General features: G+C 53.6%; 1 protein-coding gene across 3 annotated transcripts in view; it reads right to left on the bottom strand.

The window, feature by feature from the left end:
• GALNT13 (polypeptide N-acetylgalactosaminyltransferase 13) overlaps positions 1-12,460 on the bottom strand; it is a 102,019-nt gene extending 89,559 nt beyond the window's left edge. For all 3 annotated transcript variants that reach the window (XM_068166759.1, XM_068166757.1, XM_068166758.1), the window contains exon 1: positions 12,220-12,460. The gene's annotated coding sequence lies outside the window, so the exon portion shown is untranslated. The remainder of the gene's footprint in view (positions 1-12,219) is intronic.
• Positions 12,461-17,929: the final 5,469 nt, after the last annotated feature.

The raw sequence follows: 17,929 nt of genomic DNA, 5'->3' as shown, positions 1-17,929 counted from the left end.
CCATGGTTAAACTGAGCCCATGCTGCATTTCCTGGCTGTGATTTGTCACATGGGGACCATCCTTTAACATATGCAACTTAGCAGCTCAGGCAGGGCTGAAATTCATCCTGGCTGACATCTGGCTATGTTAGCAAGCAGCTCAATTCACAGCCTTTCAAGGCTTCCCCTCACACAGCCTGGGAACAATTTAGGCTACAGGCAAGCAACTTCAAGGAAACTTTCAGATCACTGTAGGTGTTGTCAGGGGAATCACAGGGTGTCAGGGCTTGGAAGGGACCTAAAGAGATCATTGAGTCCAACCCCCCTTTGCCAGAGCAGGACCACACAATCTAGCTCAGGTCACAGAGGAAAGCATCCAGACAGGCCCTGAAAGTCTCCAAAGAAGGAGACTCCACAGCCTCTCTGGGCAATCTTCTCAATGCTGACCAGCACAAGCTGAAAGAGAGACAAAGAATCCTAAAATGCTCTGGACTGGAAAGGATTTCTGAGGACATTGAGTCCAAACAGCCTCAGGATGCAGGAAGGGAGGTTTGGGTTGAGGATCAGGAGAAATTTCATCACCAAAGGGGTCATTGGGCACTGGAACAGGCTGCCCAGGGTGGTGGTGGAGTCACCAGCCCTGGAGGGGTTTCAAAGCCCTTGGGATGAGGAGCTGAGGACAAGGGCAATCAGGGCAGTCCCAAGCACTGATATAGGCTGGGCAGGGACTGGCTTGAGAGCAGCCCTGAAGAAAAGGACTTTGGTGTGCTGGGGGATGAGAAGCTCAACAGGAGCCAGCAGTGAGCACTTGCAGCCCAGAAAGCCAACCAGAGCCTGGGCTGCAGCAAGAGAAGCAGAGCCAGCAGGGCCAGGGAGGGGATTCTCCCCCTCTGCTCCACTCTGCTGTGACCCCACCTGGAGCACTGTGTCCAGTTCTGGAGCCCCTAGCACAGGAAGGATCTGGAGGTGCTGGAAGGTGTCCAGAGAAGGGCCATGAGGATGAGCAGAGGGCTGGAGCTGCTCTGCTATGAGGACAGACTGAGGGAGTTGGGGCTGTTCAGTCTGGAGAAGAGAAAGCTCCCAGGAGACCTCATTGTGGCCTTCCAGGATCTGAAGGGGGCTGCAAGAAAGCTGGGGAGGGACTTCTGAGGGTGTCAGGGAGTGATAGGACTGGGGGGAATGGAACCAAACTAGGAATGGGTAGATTGAGATTGGATGTGAGGAAGAAGTTGTTCCCCATGAGGGTGGTGAGAGCCTGGCACAGGTTGCCCAGGGAGGTGGTGGAAGCCTCATGCCTGGAGGTGTTTGCAGCCAGGCTGGATGTGGCTGTGAGCAACCTGCTGTAGTGTGAGGTGTCCCTGGCCATGGCAGGGGGGTTGGAACTGGCTGAGCCTTGAGGTCCCTTCCAACCCTAACAATTCTCTGATTCTAAAACAATTTTGCAGTTCAGGCTGGATGGTAGGAAGAAGTTCTTCCCATCAAGAGAGATTGGCCACTGGGATGTGCTGCCCAGGGAGGTGGTGGAGTCCCCATCCCTGGAGGTGTTTATGGTTCTCTGGTCTAACAGTTGTGTAGAGGGAGATGTTAGGTTATGGTTGGACTCAGAGATCTGAAGGTCTTTTCTAAGGAGATGAGTATGTGAGTGTGTGAACAGTTTTTGAAGCAAGGTTGCATTTCTTGGGCCCTTCATGACACCTCTCATAGCAACTCTGCTCAGTTTCATGTGTAATGCAAAGCAGGACATTTCACCCAGAGCTTAAGCAGTGGGCTGCAGCTCCCTGGTATCAGGTGACAGAATGAGAGGAAATGGCCTGAAATTGTGCCAGGAGAGGTTTAGGTTGGAGATGAGGAACAATTTCTTTGCTGCAGGAGTGGTCAGGCACTGGACCAGGCTGCCCAGGGAGGTGGTGGAGTCTCCATCCCTGGAGGTATTCAAGCTACCTCTGGCCATGGCTCTTGGGGACATGGTTCAATGGCCATGGTGGTGTTGGGTTGATGGTTGGGACTCCATGATCTGGGAAGTCTTTTCCAACCCAAACAATCCTATGGTTCCATGAGATCCTATTACACATGTGAAGGGCCTGGAGAATAGTATCATAGTATCACAGTATCCTAGTATCATAGTATCAGTCAGGGTTGGAAGGGACCACAAGGATCAGCTAGTTCCAATCCCCCTGCCATGGGCAGGGACACCCCACACTAGATCAGCCTGGCCAGAGCCTCAGCCAGCCTGGGCTTAAACACCTAATAAATCTCCTGAAGAGCAACTGAAGGGGCTTGGGCTGTTTAGATTGGAAGATAGGAGCCTGAGGGGAGACTTCATTGCTCTCTACCTGAATGGACACTGTAGAGAGGCTGCTGCTGGTCTCTTCTCACTGGTAATCAGTGATAGAACAAGAAGAAACAGCCTCAAGCTGCAACTGGGTAGGTTTAAACTGGATGTTAGGAAACAGTTTGGCAGGGACAGAGTGGTCAGGCACTGGAAAGTGCAGCCCAGGGAGGTGGCTGAGTCACCCACCCTGGAGGTGTTTAAAGGTGGTTTGGATGTGGTGCTTGGGGCTATGGTTTAGGGGTGAGCCTTGGAGAGCAGGCTTCTGGCCTAGACTTAGTGATCCTGAGGGTCTTCTCCAACCTGAATGCTTCTGTGATAGCAGCCACAGTGCTTTGTGCATGGAGTCGTGCTAGTTCCTGCTGGCTCATCACCCTTCTGTGCAGCACTGCCTGCCCCAACCCTCAGTCTGCAGCAGAAATAGCAAATCCTTCTGGGGCCAGAGCTTAAATCTTGCTGTTGCCTGGTTTTCGCTTCCAAGAGCTGCAGTGGATCCCAGGAGAATCACCCAAAAGCAGTCACATCCCTCCCTTGACTGATGGGAGGTGAAGGCTGGAAAGGGATGGGAGGTTGAGCTGAACTCTTCCTCTGCCTTTCTTAGGTGTCAAAAAGCCCCTTTGGGATGGGTTTGATTTCTGCTGGGGACTTTCTCCCAGCAAACTTCTGCTGACTCTTCAGCTGACCTCCTTGTCTCCTGCAGAGGTTCTGCCAGGGCAGAGGTGCTGTAGACCCAGAGAATCAGAGCATCGCTGCGGTTGGAAAAGACCTTTAAGATCATCCAGTCCAACCGTAGATCAGATCTGAAGGGCTGAAACACAACTAGAGGGCTTTATGGCTGCTTTTACTGCTCAGCTCCCTTCATTTTCTTTAAAATCAAGCACTCTGCTGCTCTCCTGAGCTCAGTGTTCATTACTGTGGACATCACTTGAGTGGCAATCGTGGCATCGTAGCGAGGATTTGCCACGGGCAGTAATTTAATGTCTGAATTAACTGGCTGAGGAAATGAGCTGATGTTCTTCTAGAGAGTGCAGGATCTCAGCATGGTGGGGGCTGAAAGGGACCTCTGGAGATCATCCACTCCAACCCCCCCTGCTACACCAGGGGCACCCACAGCAGCTTGCCCAGCAGCACAATGCCCAGCTGGGGTTGGAAGCTCTCCAGAGAAGGAGACTCCACAACCTCTCTGGGCAGCCTGCTCCAGGCCTCCAGCACCCTCACACCAAACAACTTTCTCCTCATCTCCAGATGCAACCTCCTGGCTTCCAGTTTGTGCCCACTGCCCCTCATCCTGTCACTGGCTTGGAGCCAGGTGGGTGTTGGTCTCTTCTCCCAAGGAACAAGCTGACAAGACAGGAGGAAATGGCCTCAAGTTGCCTCAGGAAAGGTTTAGGTTGGACATGAGGAACAATTCCTGCCCCAGAAGGGCTGTCAAGACCTGGCCCAGGCTGCCCAAGGCAGGGGTGGAGTCCTCATCCCTGGAGGGACTGAAAAGCCCTGGAGATGTGGTGCTGAGGGACATGGTCTGGCAGTGCTGGGTTAATAGTTGGACTCCATGCTGTTAAAGGTCTCTTCCAGGCAAAGCAGCCTCTCTGGGCAGCCTGCTCCAGGCCTCCAGCACACTCACACCGAACAAGTTTCTCCTCATCTTCAGGTGGAACCTCCTGGTTCCAGTTGTGCCCCTTGTCCTGTTGCTTGGCACCACTGACATGAGTATAGCCCCATCCTCTTTCTCCCCACCCTTTAGCTCTTGATCACAGAATCACAGAATGAGAAGGGTTGAAAGGGACCTCTGGAGATGAAGTCCAAATCCCCTGCCAAGGCAGGTTCACCCAAAGGTCACATAGGAACAGTCCCAGGTCTCTCAGCCTTTCCTTCTGGAAGAGATGCTCCAGTCCCCTCAGTGCTGCTTCACACTGCAGTGTCTGAACTCAAGCCAGCGTTGCTCAGGTGGCCAAAAAGGCCACCAGCACCCTGGTTTGCACAGTGTGGCCAGCAGCAGCAGGGCAGGGACTGTGCCCCTGTACTGTGCACCAGCAAGACCTCTCCTTGAATCCTGGGTTCACTTTTGGAGCCTTTACTCCAAGAAGGACATTGAGGGGCTGGAGCATGCCTAGAGAAGGAAAAGGAAGCTGGGGAAGGGTCTGGAGAACAGGGCTGGTGAGGAGTAGCTGAGGGAGCTGGGGGTGTTCAATGTAGAGGAGGCTGAGAGGAGACCTCATTGCTCTCTCCAGCTCCCTGCAAGGAGGCTGGAGTGAGGTGGGCTCAAGCCTCTTCTCCCAAGGTACAAGAGGCAGGACAAGAGGAAATGTCCTCAAGTTGCACCAGGGGAGGTTTGGGTTGGTCATGAGGAACAATTTCTTCCCCAAAAGCCTTGCCAAGGCCTGCCCCAGGCTGCTCAGGGCTGCAGTAGTGGAGTCCCCAAGCCTTGAGAGGTTTCAAAGCTGGGGAGATGTGGTGCTGAGGGCCATGTGGTTTAGTGGGGAGCTGGCAGTGCTGGGTTAATGGTTGGACTTGATGAGCTCCAAGGCCTTTTTCAGCCTAAATGGCTCTGTGATCCTCTAACTGCCCATCTCCAAGATCAATACAGGAAGCTCCTTCACATTTAGTAAGGATTAATGAAAAGGAAGAGGGGTGGGGTGGGGGGAATATGGACAGAAATAATCAGGTGTGCCTCTAGGTGGGAGTTCTCCAGTGTTATGTGTTTCAAGAATGAGTTTCCCCCCCCTCTCCCTCCCCCCTTTCCAGAAATAGGCTGCTTGACATTTAATAATAGCCCTGTTCTTCAGCTCAAAATGCATTTCCCTGACTCAGAAATTAAAGTGGAAAAGACTTATTCCATCATCTAACCAACCCCTTTTGTAACAGAAGCCCTGCCCTGCATTCTGCCTTGCCTGCTTCAGCCAGTCACTGCCACCAGCTTCCCCCAGGCCCCATGCCTCCAAGCACCACATCCCCAACACCCAGCCAAGGAAAGCTTTTCTCTGCTTGCAGCCACCTCACCCTAAGCCACTTAAGCTTGCCAATGATGCCACATTTGGGAGAAACTAAATGGGGTTTACTCCCTCCTTGGAAGTCCTGGACTTCACAGAATCACAGATGTGTTTGGGTTGGAAGAGACCTCTCAGATCATCCAGTCCAACATCAACCCAACACCACCATGACCATTGAACCAGGTCCCCAGGTGCCATGGCCACAGGTTTCTTGAACCCCTCCAGGGATGGGGACTCCACCACCTCCCTGGGCAGCCTATTCCATTCCCTGACCACTCCTGCAGCAAAGAAATTGTTCCTCATCTCCAACCTAAACCTCCCCTGGCAGTGCTACAGGCTGGGGTCAGAGTGGCTGGAGAGCAGCCAGGCAGAAAGGGACCTGGGGGTGCTGGTGGATAGTAGGCTGAACATGAGCCTGCAGTGTGCCCAGGTGGCCAAGAAGGCCAATGGCATCCTGGCCTGCAGCAGGAACAGTGTGGCCAGCAGGAGCAGGGAAGTCATTCTGCCCCTGGACACTGCACTGGTTAGGCCACACCTTGAGTCCTGTGTCCAGTTCTGGGCCCCTCAGGTTAGGAAAGATGTTGAGTTGCTGGAAGGTGTCCAGAGAAGGGCAACAAAGCTGGGGAGGGGTCTGGAGGACAGCCCTGTGAGGAGAGGCTGAGGGAGCTGGGGTTGCTTAGCCTGGAGAAGAGGAGGCTCAGGGGAGACCTTCTTGCTCTCTCCAACTCCCTGAAGGGAGGCTGTAGCCAGGTGGGGGTTGGTCTCTTCTCCCAGGCACCCAGCACCAGAAGAAGAGGACACAGTCCCAAGCTGTGCCAGGGGAGGTTTAGGCTGGAGGTTAGGAAGTTCTTCCCAGCAAGAGAGATTGGCCATTGGGATGTGCTGCCCAGGGAGGTGGTGGAGTCCCCATCCCTGGAAGTGTTTAGGAAGAGCCTGGCTGAGGGACTTGGTGCCATGGTTTAGTTGATGAGATGGTGTTGGGTGATAGGTTGGACTTGATGATCTCTGAGGTCTTTTCCGACCTGGTTAATTCTATTCTATTCTATTTCCTCTCATCCTGATGCACAGGGAAATGGAATTCAATTGTCCAGATTTTGGACAAGATCCAGACATTGGACAATCTGAAAGTGTGCAGATACTAACCTCATGCTAAACCAGGATGTTTCTAATAACTCCTTGGCACAAAGCACCAACTAAAATCTCAAACCACCTAAAGGAAACAAAGATCTGTAACAACTGTGGCCATAAACTCAATAACCAATCATCAGAAGACAGTCCCTGATGCCACACCATGTTGGAAGTCCATGAAAGAAATGCAAGGTCCTCCTCTTAGCCCTTTTTGTCCCATTTTCTCCTGCCAAGCATGCCCCATAACAAAGAATCATAGAATTGTTTGGGTTGGAAGAGACCTCTAAGATCATTGAGCCCAACCACTGACCCAACACCACCATGGCAGCTAAACCACTCCCTCCTTTGCACTCCTAGCCTTCACAGAATCACAGATGTGGTTGGGTTGGAAGAGACCTCTAAGGTCATCCAGTTCAACAATCAACCCAACACCACCATGGTAGCTAAACCACTCCCTCCTTTGCAGTCCTTGCCTTCACAGAATCACAGATGTGGTTGGGTTGGAAGAGACCTCTAAGGTCATCCAGGCCAAGCATTGACCCAACACCACCATGGCAGCTAAACCACTCCCTCCTTTGCAGTCCTTGCCTTCACAGAATCACAGATGGGATTGGGTTGGAAGAGACCTCTAAGGTCATCCAGGCCAACCATTGACCCAACACCACCATGGCCACTAAACCACTCCCTCCTTTGCAGTCCTTGCCTTCACAGAATCACAGATGTGGTTGGGTTGGAAGAGACCTCTAAGGTCATCCAGGCCAACCATTGACCCAACACCACCATGGCCACTAAACCACTCCCTCCTTTGCACTCCTAGCCATCACAGAATCACAGATGTGGTTAGGTTGGAAGAGACCTCTAAGGTCATCCAGACCAACCATCACCCCAACACCACCATGGCCACTTCACCACTCCCTCCTTTGCAGTCCTTGCCTTCACAGAATCACAGATGTGGTTGGGTTGGAAGAGACCTCTAAGGTCATCCAGGCCAAGCATTGACCCAACACCACCATGGCCACTAAACCACTCCCTCCTTTGCAGTCCTTGCCTTCACAGAATCACAGATGTGGTTGGGTTGGATGAGACCTCTAAGGTCATCCAGTCCAACAATCAACCCAACACCACCATGGCAGCTAAACCACTCCCTCCTTTGCACTCCTAGCCATCACAGAAACACAGATGTGGTTAGGTTGGATGAGACCTCTAAGGTCATCCAGGCCAACCATCACCCCAACACCACCATGGCCACTAAACCATGTCCTCAAGAGTCATGGCTACAGGTTTCTTGAACCCCTCCAGGGATGGGGACTCCACCACCTCCCTGGGCAGCCTGTTCCAGTGCCTGACCAAAGAGAGCTCAAATGACTCTGGTTACCACCTCAGAGGTTCCTCCTCAACTTGACAGTTAAAAGCTGGCATCTCCCCCCCACTCCCCCTCTCTCTCTGACCCCCACCCCCAGTGGGTGATAAGCAGGTATCTCCTTGCAAGCTGCTGCAGCACCTCATCACAGCTAATTAGCAGCTGAACCTGCCTATATTTATGCTGTTTTCAGATGGTGGGTGCTCTCCCACACACCACTTGCAATTAAAAAGTAACAAGTACTCCAGTGGTATTGACAACTTGACAGAGAACCACCCCGGGGACCAGGCTTTTTTAGCTCTTCTAAACAAGATGCAGAATTGCTGGAGGGACCAGGCAGTGGCACAGGGACCAAGGGAAGGCCTGCAAGACAAGTATCCAAGGATGAACTGAGCCCACCAGGCTGGAGCCCTGTCCCACAGGGCTTCCCCAAGAACCTCTGACAAATGTGTGGCTTCCCAGTACTGAGCCATGCATCCCAAAGAGATGCAGGCCACAACGACCCCAGGCAGTGCTACAGGCTGGGGTCAGGGTGGCTGAGAGCAGCCAGGCAGAAAGGGACCTGGGGGTACTGGTCGATGGTAGACTGAACATGAGCCTGCAGTGTGCCCAGGTGGACAAGAAGGCCAATGGCATCCTGGCCTGCATCAGGAACAGTGTGGCCAGCAGGAGCAGGGAGGGCATTCTGCCCCTGTACACTGCACTGGTTAGGCCACACCTTGAGTCCTGTGTCCAGTTCTGGACCCTCAGTTTAGGAAAGATGTTGAGGTGCTGGTAGGCGTCCAGAGAAGGGCAACAAAGCTGGGGAGGGGTCTGGAGCACAGCCCTGTGAGGAGAGGCTGAGGGAGCTGGGGTTGCTTAGCCTGGAGAAGAGGAGGCTCAGGGGAGACCTTCTTGCTCTCTACAACTCCCTGAAGGGAGGTTGTAGCCAGGTGGGGGTTGGTCTCTTCTCCCAGGCAAGAAGCACCAGAACAAGAGGACACAGTCTCAAGCTGTGCCAGGGGAGGTTTAGGCTGGATGTTAGGAAGAAGTTCTTCCCAGCAAGTGAGATTGGCCATTGGAATGTGCTGCCCAGGGAGGTGGTGGAGTCACCATCCCTGGAGGTGTTTAGGAGGAGACTTGATAGGGTGCTTGGTGCCATGGTTTAGTTGATGAGATGGTGTTGGGTGATAGGTTGGACACGATGATCTCAAAGGTCTTGTCCAACATGGTTAATTCCATTCCATTCCATTCCATTCCATTCCATTCCATTCCATTCCATTCCATTCCATTCCATTCTTCTATTCTACTCTATTCTAAAAGCCCCTAACTGTGTTTTCCTACATTGAGAAAAGGGATGGACAGCTCAATGCAGCCCCATGCTCTGGAGCTCACCTAGTAACATGCAAAACCCACTAGAATTGTGTTTTCCACAGAAAACCCAAGAGTTTAAGGTTTCCTATTTTCTTCTTTCCCAGCAATTCTGCTTTTCTTCTCCCACCTTCCTTTTTCTGTCAGCTGACAGTGGGCTTTGGTAGGCTCTCGACTGCATTCTGCCTCAACCCAAACCAACTGCACTGAACATCAGGAGGGAAATAATTCAACCTGATTCTGCATATTCCCAATATAAACTGGTCATGAGCTTTTCCTCTGGCTGATGCATGATGTTCTCACAAGAACTGCTCTCCACCAAGGCCACTGGTCTCCTGGGGTGCAGGAAGAAGAGTGTGATCAGCAAGGTAAAGGAGGTTCTCCTCCCTGTCTCCTCTGCCCTAGTCAGGCCACATCTGGAGTCCTGGGTTGTGGTCTGGGCTTCCCAGTTCAAGAGACATAGGGAACTGCTGGACAGCGACCAGTGGAGGTCCCAGAGATGCTGAGGGGCCTGGAACATCTCTGTGAGGAGGAAAGGCTGAGAGCCCTGGGGCTGTGGAGCCTGGAGAAAAGCAGCCCCAGAGGGGATCTGAGCAATGCTCAGCAAGAGCTAAAGGACCTGTGGGGGGCAAGAGGATGGGGACAGACTCTTGTCAGTGGTGCCCAGGGACAGGACAGGGGGCAATGGGCACAAACTGGATGCCAGGAGGTTTCACCTGAAGATGAGGAGAAAGTTGTTTGGTGTGAGGGTGCTGGAGGCCTGGAGCAGGCTGCCCAGAGAGGTTGTGGAGTCTCCTTGTCTGGAGAGCTTCCAAAGCCAGCTGGGCATTGTGATGCTGGGCAAGCTGCTGTGGGTGCAGCAGGGGGGTTGGAGTGGATGATCTCCAGAGGTCCCTTTCAACCCCCAGCATGCTGGGATTCTCAGAATAGGTTCTTGGTGGTATGGATGGTGGGAACAGATTTGTCACCTCTATTCCTCATGAACATTCAGGAAGAATCACTTCTTCTCCCAGGGTGGGCGGGAGGCAGGTGTTCAGAGCCATAAATCCCAGAGCCATGTAGGCTTCCAGCCTCCCCTCCAGCCTCCCTTCCTGCCTGAAAGGCAGGGCTGTTTGCACTCCTAATTTTCTCCTAGCTCAGCAGCAGCCACCGAGGAGCCTGCCAGTCTGCCTTCCCACCCTGTTCCACCACCAGCAGCATCTCCCATCCTGCACGCTCAGCCTCAGCAACTTGCAAACACTTCCTCAGCAGCAGGAGCACAGAGACAGGAAGACCCAGCACATGCTTCCCTTCCCTGAAGCAGCCTTCTACGAAACAATCCCTTCCAAACCTCAAAAACCCTAACCCCAGGAGAGCCCAAACCCACACTGGGTTGCACCACCTCACTTCAATGCCCTCAAACCCCAATTGTTTTTCCCCCCAACACCAGCAACAAAAAAAGTCCTTAATTAGCAAGCCTAGCTGAAATTTCTCAGAAGATAATGATTCTGGGGTTGGATTTTCCCTAAGCCAGAGCAATGTTTGCATGTCTCCTCATGAGGCTCAGCACCTTTGCTTAGTTGCACTGAACAAAACCAGAGCACCCAGCTCGGTGGTAACCAGGTCTGCTGGCAGCCAAGGGCACAAGAAGGGAAACATTAAAAGACTAACTGGAAAACAATACCAGCTTTCAGGCCTCCTTTTTCTTCCTCCTCCAAGCCCAGCAGCCACCAAGCAGTTAAAATAATCTCTTGTCTCTTCCTTTCCTTGGCATAATTCTGAGCAGGTCTTAATCTCTCATTAATCTTTCCTCTTACTATTCCCAGCCACCCAGGAGCACCCAAATATTCTCATTTAGCACCATGGAAAAGGAAAGAACAGCAGCTCCAGCAGGGGTTTGGGGTGGGTATTTTTTGGGGGGGTGGTCTTTCCTATTGATAAAATTTCTTATCAAAACTGTAAAATCATTTTCTCTTAGGTCTGCAGAAGTTTGGGGTGTTTTTATTTTACCCAATGCCTGACAAAACAGCTGGCATCCCAACTTCAAAATGCTCTGAAGAGAAAAAAAACCTTAGCAGTGCCAAACCTCATTTAGGCTGGGTTTTGACTGTTTGTGCTCCAAAAGAAAAACAAACCAAGGAAGAAAAGAGAAAACCCAACAGAAGCAGCTGGCAAAACCCCAGCAGCGCTTCACAGCGAGCCCGGAGCTGTGCAATGGAGACGGCAGAGGGGGGCGGGGAAATGGGAACGAAACGGGATCAGGGAGCTTGTTGAAACTACAGCCCAAAACCTTATTCCATCTCTACCAGAAACAGACTCAAATCTCGGCTTCTCCTCATCAGCTCAGGAAGCAAAGACACGGGTTCAGGAGGGAGAAACCTGCCTGCTACAGGACTGGGATGGAACGAATCCCACTTTGTCACACACCGCTGCCTAGAGATGGTGCTTCAGGTCAGGATTATCCTTGCTTAAAAAAAAGCCTCTCGCGGCAAATCCTGCCAGGAATCAGCAGGAAACGCAACGGGAATGGGATAAGGACAGCCTGATGCCCGCAGCCAGCGCACCGCCGCCCCGCTATCGGCCCCGGCAGCTCCCCCACCGGCCCCCGGAGACCCCACGCAGCTCCTCGCCAGCCCCACGCAGCCCCGCAGCAGCCCCTCGCCGGCTCCCGGCTGCTTCCCTCCGGCCACGACGGCTCCCTCCCGGCCCCGACAGCTTCCCCACCGGCCCTCAGCAGCACCACCGGCCCCCGACAGCTCCCCCCCGGCCACGACAGCTTCCCCACCGGTCCCTGACAGCTCCCCACTGGCCCCCGACAGCTCCCCCCCGGCCACGACAGCTTCCCCACCGGTCCCTGACAGCTCCCCACTGGCCCCCGACAGCTCCCTCCCGGCCACGACAGCTTCCCCACCGGTCCCTGACAGCTCCCCACTGGCCCCCGACAGCTCCCCACCGGCCCCGACAGCTCCCCCCCGGCCAAGACCGCCCCACCGCCAGGTACCGAAAGTTGCCCAAGGATCAGAAGCTGAGATGAAGGGGACGACCCCCCCTCCTCCTGTCAGCCCCGCGTCCCACTCGATCTGGGCACTCCTCCGGCTGCTCACCGCGGCTGGACGCCGAGCCCCGCAGCGCCGTCCCCGCCGTTCAGCACCGCCGCCGCCGCCCGCCCGGGGCAGAGCGCGGGGCCGCCGTTCTCCTCCTCCTCATGGCCGCCGGGGCACGACGGGACAGCGGCCCCCCCTCCTTTCCTCGGCTCGGCTCTGCGTTCCTGCCTCTCTCCCCGCCGGGCTCGGCGGCCAGGCGCTCAGCCACCGCCGCCGCCGCGCCTCCGCCGCCGCTGCACCGCCCAATGGCTGCGGCGGCGCGGGCAGCGCCCGGCTCCCGCGATACTTGCGGGGAGGCCCCGGCGGAGCGGGGGTGAGGGGATGCGGGGGGTCCCTGCGGCGGGCACCGAGCCGGCTGCCACCGGCGAGGCAGGGAAGGAGGGGGCGCGCAGGTGCGGGGAGGAGGCTCCTCCTCGGAGCGGCTGCCGGGAGCGGGCAGGGAGGCGGCGCTGAGCCGAAAGGGGGAGAAAGGGAAGGAGAGCTGAGGGGAGCGGGTAGGGGGGAAGGGGAAAGAGGGAGCGGGCGAGGGGAAGGGGCCCTGAGATCCCTACCACCGTGTCTGGCTCAGCCCCGGGGAGCCGTGGAGACCTCCCCTGGCCAGAGCTTTCCGCTTGAGCCTGGTAACCTGTTAGTCACGGGTGGGTAGATGGAAGCGTGGAGGAAAAACCCCAGTAACAGGCACAATCTCCCCCTGTTAAAGTCATGAAAAGTGTTTGTACTCCATGTTGCTGGGTCAGGAGATGAAGCCAGGTGGATCCTTCACCAAGATGCTGAGCTTTTGGTTGGTTCCTCAGCCTCAAGGGATGGCTGCCGGCTCCTTACTGCCAGCCAAAGCCTTCAGGGAAGTCAGGTGATTTGTCTAGATGAGCTTTGAGGTCCTTTCCAACCCCAACCATGCTATGATTCTATTAGAATTGACTCCTGATCATGTTTTCAGGGGGAAACACAAGCACTCAGTTACTCCAAACCACTCCTGCCCTCTGATCCCAGCCCTGGTTACCAGGTCCTGCAGGAGAAGCCGTCATAAGTTACAGCTCCATGTCAAAATGTTGTGTTTCTCCATTTAAAAATCAATAGCTCGCTGAAGCCTTGTTAGAACATGTGCCCTGCAGGAAATCTATGTTGCCATTCTGCAGGTGAAACCCAGCAGAAGCTTCTGCCACCCCTCCCAAGGAGCCTTCCCCTCCCAGCAGAGGAGTGCTGGCTCCCTGCACCTTTCAGATCATCACCCCCGGATCTTGGAGGTCCTCCCTCTGGTATCCAGAGTGTCAGCACACTTCCAGCACTGCCTCAACTGTTACTGGCTGAACCAAGTCACACTCAGAAAAGGAAGGCAAAGGACAAGAATTTACCCATCCTGTTTACTTGAGCAGCTGGGGAAAGACTCCACAGAGATTTATCTTTTTCTTTTAATGCAATTTGGTTTTAATTTAGTGTGGACAGTGGATAAAAGCTCCAAGGTGGTTTGGGTTTTGAGACAGTCTCAGCTCCCTCCTTTCCCCCTCCTCCTGTTGGTTTGTGACCAGACTTGGCAGCGCTGAAGCAAAGTGAAGAAGAGCTTTGATTTGTAACCTTTCATTGTCAGCTGAGTAATATCTCTTTTGACACTGAAAACTGCCTGAATAACCAGGCTGCCTTGAAACAAGGATGAGGAACCTCTTGGCACTTTATGTTTCTTCTTACCCTTAGAAAATGGTTACTACAAAAGCATTTCACAGTCTGTCCTAAAGTGGTATCTTAGATGAGTGTGGCCAGCAGGTCAAGGCAAGTTCTTCTCCCCCTCTACTGAGGATACATCTGGAGTACTGGGTCCAGTTCTGGGCTTCCCAGTTCAAGAAGGTCAGGGAACTACTGGAGAGAGTCCAGTGGAGGCTCCAAAGATGCTGAAGGGGCTGGAGCATTGCTGTGAGGAGGAAAAGCTGAGAGCCCTGGGGGTGTGGAGCCTGGAGAAGAGCAGCCCCAGAGGGGATCTGAGCAATGCTCAGCAAGAGCTAAAGGAGCTGTGGGGGGCAAGAGGCTGGGGCCAGACTTGTCAGTGGTGCCTAGTGACAGGACAGGGGTCAATGGGCACAAAGTGGAAGCCAGGAGGGTTCACCTCAACATGAGGAGGAAGTTGTTTGCTGTGAGGGTGCTAGAGGCCTGGAGCAGGCTGCCCAGACAGGTTGTGGAGTCTCCTTCTCTGGAGAGCTTCTAAACCCAGCTGGACATTGTGATCCTGAGCAAGCTGCTGTGGGTGCCCCTGCTTTATTTAGCAGCGATGTTGGAGTGGATGATCTCCAGAGATCCTTTCCACCCCTCACCATGCTGGGATTCTGGGGTTTAATAAGTGATTTGATGCTTTCTGTTTCTCTTCTCAAAACACCCTGAATGATTCCCTCGGAATGCTTTCACCTCTCTTTTGGGGCACAGAGCCCGCTCAGTGCACATGATCTACACCACGTAAAGCAGGCTGATTGCTAAGGTGGAGAACTTGGTGTGGTGCTGGAGTGCAGGACTGGGAAGCCCCAGTTGTGTGCTTCTGTGAGGGTGAGCGAGTCAATTCCTCTGCATTGCAGTTTTCTTATCTCTAACCCCACCCGGGCCTTGTGAGCATTAATTGCTTCCTGTAAAGTATGTTAGGATGCAGGGATGGATGTTGCCTGCAGAAGTGCCAAGTAGTCTTTCTCTCTTCAGTCTGAACACTAAGAGGAAGGTATTTGTTCCAAAGAGGAGGAGGTGAGCGAGCATGGGAGGAGAAAAGAACAATCCACAGGAGTCAGGCACCCCTTGAAAGCCCTTCCAAAGTAATAAATACAAAAGAAACAGCAACATTCAGGAGGTGCTTTACCCATTCAGTCCCAGTGCTGTGTCATGGTTGAGGGTGATGCCACCTGTTGCAGCTGACACCCAGCTGTGGGCAGGAGTTGATCTGTTAGAGGGTTGGAGAGCTCTGCAGAGGGACCTTGACAGGCTGGACAGATGGGCAGAGGCCAAGGACAGGAGATTGAACACATCCAAGTGCCAGGTTCTGCACATTGGCCACAACAACCCCAGGCAGAGCTACAGGCTGGGGTCAGAGTGGCTGGAGAGCAGCCAGGCAGAGAGGGACCTGGGGGTACTGGTTGGTAGTAGGCTGAACATGAGCCAGCAGTGTGCCCAGGTGGCCAGGAAGGCCAATAGATCCTGGCCTGCATCAAGAATAGTGTGGCCAGCAGAAGCAGGGCGGTCATTCTGCCCCTGTACACTGCACTGGTTAGGCCACTTAAATGTGCTGCCCAGGGAGGTGGTGGAGTCACCATCCCTGGAGGTGTTCAAGAGGGGATTGGATGTGGCACTTGGTGCCATGGTTTAGTAGTCATGAGGTGTTGGGTGACAGGTTGGACTTCATGATCTTTGAGGTCTCTTCCAGCCTTATTGATTCTATGATTCTGTATTCTGAGCAGTTTTTCAGGGGGTTTTGAGAGGAGAAACAGAAAGCATCAAAGCATTTCTTAAATCCCCCAAATGCCAGCATGGGGGGGTAGGGGGTGGGGGGTGTTGGAAGGGAGCTCTGGTGATCATCATGAAATGGTTGAAGTTTGAGAAGGGTATATTCAGACTGGATATTGGGAAGAAATTCTTTCCAGTGAGGGTAGTGAGACACTGGAACAGGTTGCCCAGGGAAGTTGTGGATGTCACCTCCCTTGAGCTGTTCAAAGCCAGGTGGGATAAGGCCTTGAGCAAACTGGTTCTAGTGGAAGATGCCCCTGCTCAAGGCAAGGGGGTTGGAACTAGATGGTCTTTAAGGTCCTTCAAGGAACTGTCCAACCAAATCATTCTATGAATCTAGGAGTCCAGTCCAGCTCCACTGCTAAAGCAGGGACACCCACAGCAGCTTGCCCAGCATCACAATGCCCAGGGGGGTTAGGAAGCTCTCCACACAAGGAGACTCAACATCCTCTCTGGGCCGCCTGGTCCAGGGCTACAGCACCCTCACACCAAACAACTTTCTCCTTCTGTTCAGGTGGAACCTCCTGGCTTCCACTTTGTGCTCATTGCACCTTGCCCCTTCACTGGGCACCACCCAGAATAATCTGGCTCTGACCTCCTGCCCCCCACCCTTTAGATATTGATAACTCTCTCTGTCTTACGAACTTAAAGGAAATCTCTCCTCAGCAGTGAAGATTTCTGCTGCAGGAAAATGTGTGGTTACTGGGCAGTGGCAAAGGAAGGTCTTTCCAGGAGATGAAACCAGCTCTGGACTTGCTCTTTAGAATGGAATGGAATGGAATGGAATGGAATGGAATGGAATGGAATGGAATGGAATGGAATGGAATGGAATGGAATGGAATGGAATGGAATGGAATTAACCAGGTTGGAAAAGACCTTTGAGATCATCAAGTCCAACCTATCACCCAACACCATCTCATCAACTAAACCATGGCACCAAGTGCCTCAGCCAGGCTCTCCCTAAACACCTCCAGGGATGGTGACTCCACCACCTCCCTGGGCAACACATTCCAATGGCCAATCTCTCTTGCTGGGAAGAACTTCTTCCTCACCTCCAGCCTAAACCTCCCCTGGCACAGCTTGAGACTGTGTCCTCTTGTTCTGGTGCTGGTTGCCTGGGAGAAGAGACCAACCCCCACCTATTAAAAACCTCCCTTCAGGGAGTTGTAGAGAGCAAGAAGGTCTCCCCTCCAAGAAGGTCTGAGCCTCCTCTTCTCCAGGCTAAGCAACCCCAGCTCCCTCAGCCTCTCCTCACAGGGCTGTGCTCCAAACCCCTCCCCAGCTTTGTTGCCCTTCTCTGGTCACATTCAAGAGGCTCAATGTCCTTCAATGTCCTACTGTTGATGGACTCAGTCCCCTCATCCAGATCATAGTATCATAGTAGTATCATAGTAGTATCAGTCAGGGTTGGAAGGGACCACAAGGATCATCCAGTTCCAACCCAACTGCCATGGACAGGGACACCCCACACTAGATCAGGCTGGCCAAAGTCTCATCCAGCCTGGTCTTAAACACCTCCAGGGACGGGGCCTCAACCACCTCCGTGGACAACCCATTCCAGGGCAGGATGGGGCCCAGCCCTGATCCCTGGGGGACACCACTAGTGCCTGGCTGCCAGCTGGATGTGGTACCATATTTTAAACCTCTCTTTGGGGTACAAAGTCTGGATGATCTCCAAGCCCTCCAGCATGACCTGCCATGCCAGGAGTTAACCCTTCCTTCTTCTGGAGGACAAACAGATGCCTTTGCATTTCCCCTGGGAGCTCCTTTGGCTCGTGTGTGAGGACGGCAGGCTACGCTGGAGGAAGCAGCAGCCAATTCATTTTCATCTGGCTTTTCACATCAACAATTACCCCAAAATGCTGAGCTCCTTCCCACCAGCTCCCAGAAAGGGGCTGATAGATACCAGGCTGACAGCTCTTGCCTGCCAGCCTCCTTTGTTTCCTATTTTCCCCGAGCTAACAGCAGCCCCGCGCCGCGCTCCTCTCACTCAGTTTTATTGCTGCTGCTGCTGCTGGATTCCCTCTTCAAATGCAGAGCCACAGGTAAACCAGATGTAGCTATTCATCAGCCCATGAAGTGTCATTTGTAACATTAAAAGCAATCTCAGCTAATGCAGCAGTTAATCCCAGCCCTCCTCTTGTGGAGGCTCCCACGCGGCTACGCCGCCCTGGTTGCGCCGGTGGAAGAGAAATTGGATAACCTTGGAGATAAATTTCCCCTGCCCTGTGGAGGGGAGGTT

Source organism: Melanerpes formicivorus, unplaced genomic scaffold, assembly GCF_026170545.1.
Source record: "Melanerpes formicivorus ecotype bairdi unplaced genomic scaffold, bMelFor1.0.p_v2 SCAF_106, whole genome shotgun sequence".
Classification (NCBI taxonomy): Eukaryota; Metazoa; Chordata; class Aves; order Piciformes; family Picidae; genus Melanerpes; species Melanerpes formicivorus.
Note: the sequence above shows the minus strand (reverse complement) of the source record. Positions and strands in the feature narration are given on the sequence as shown.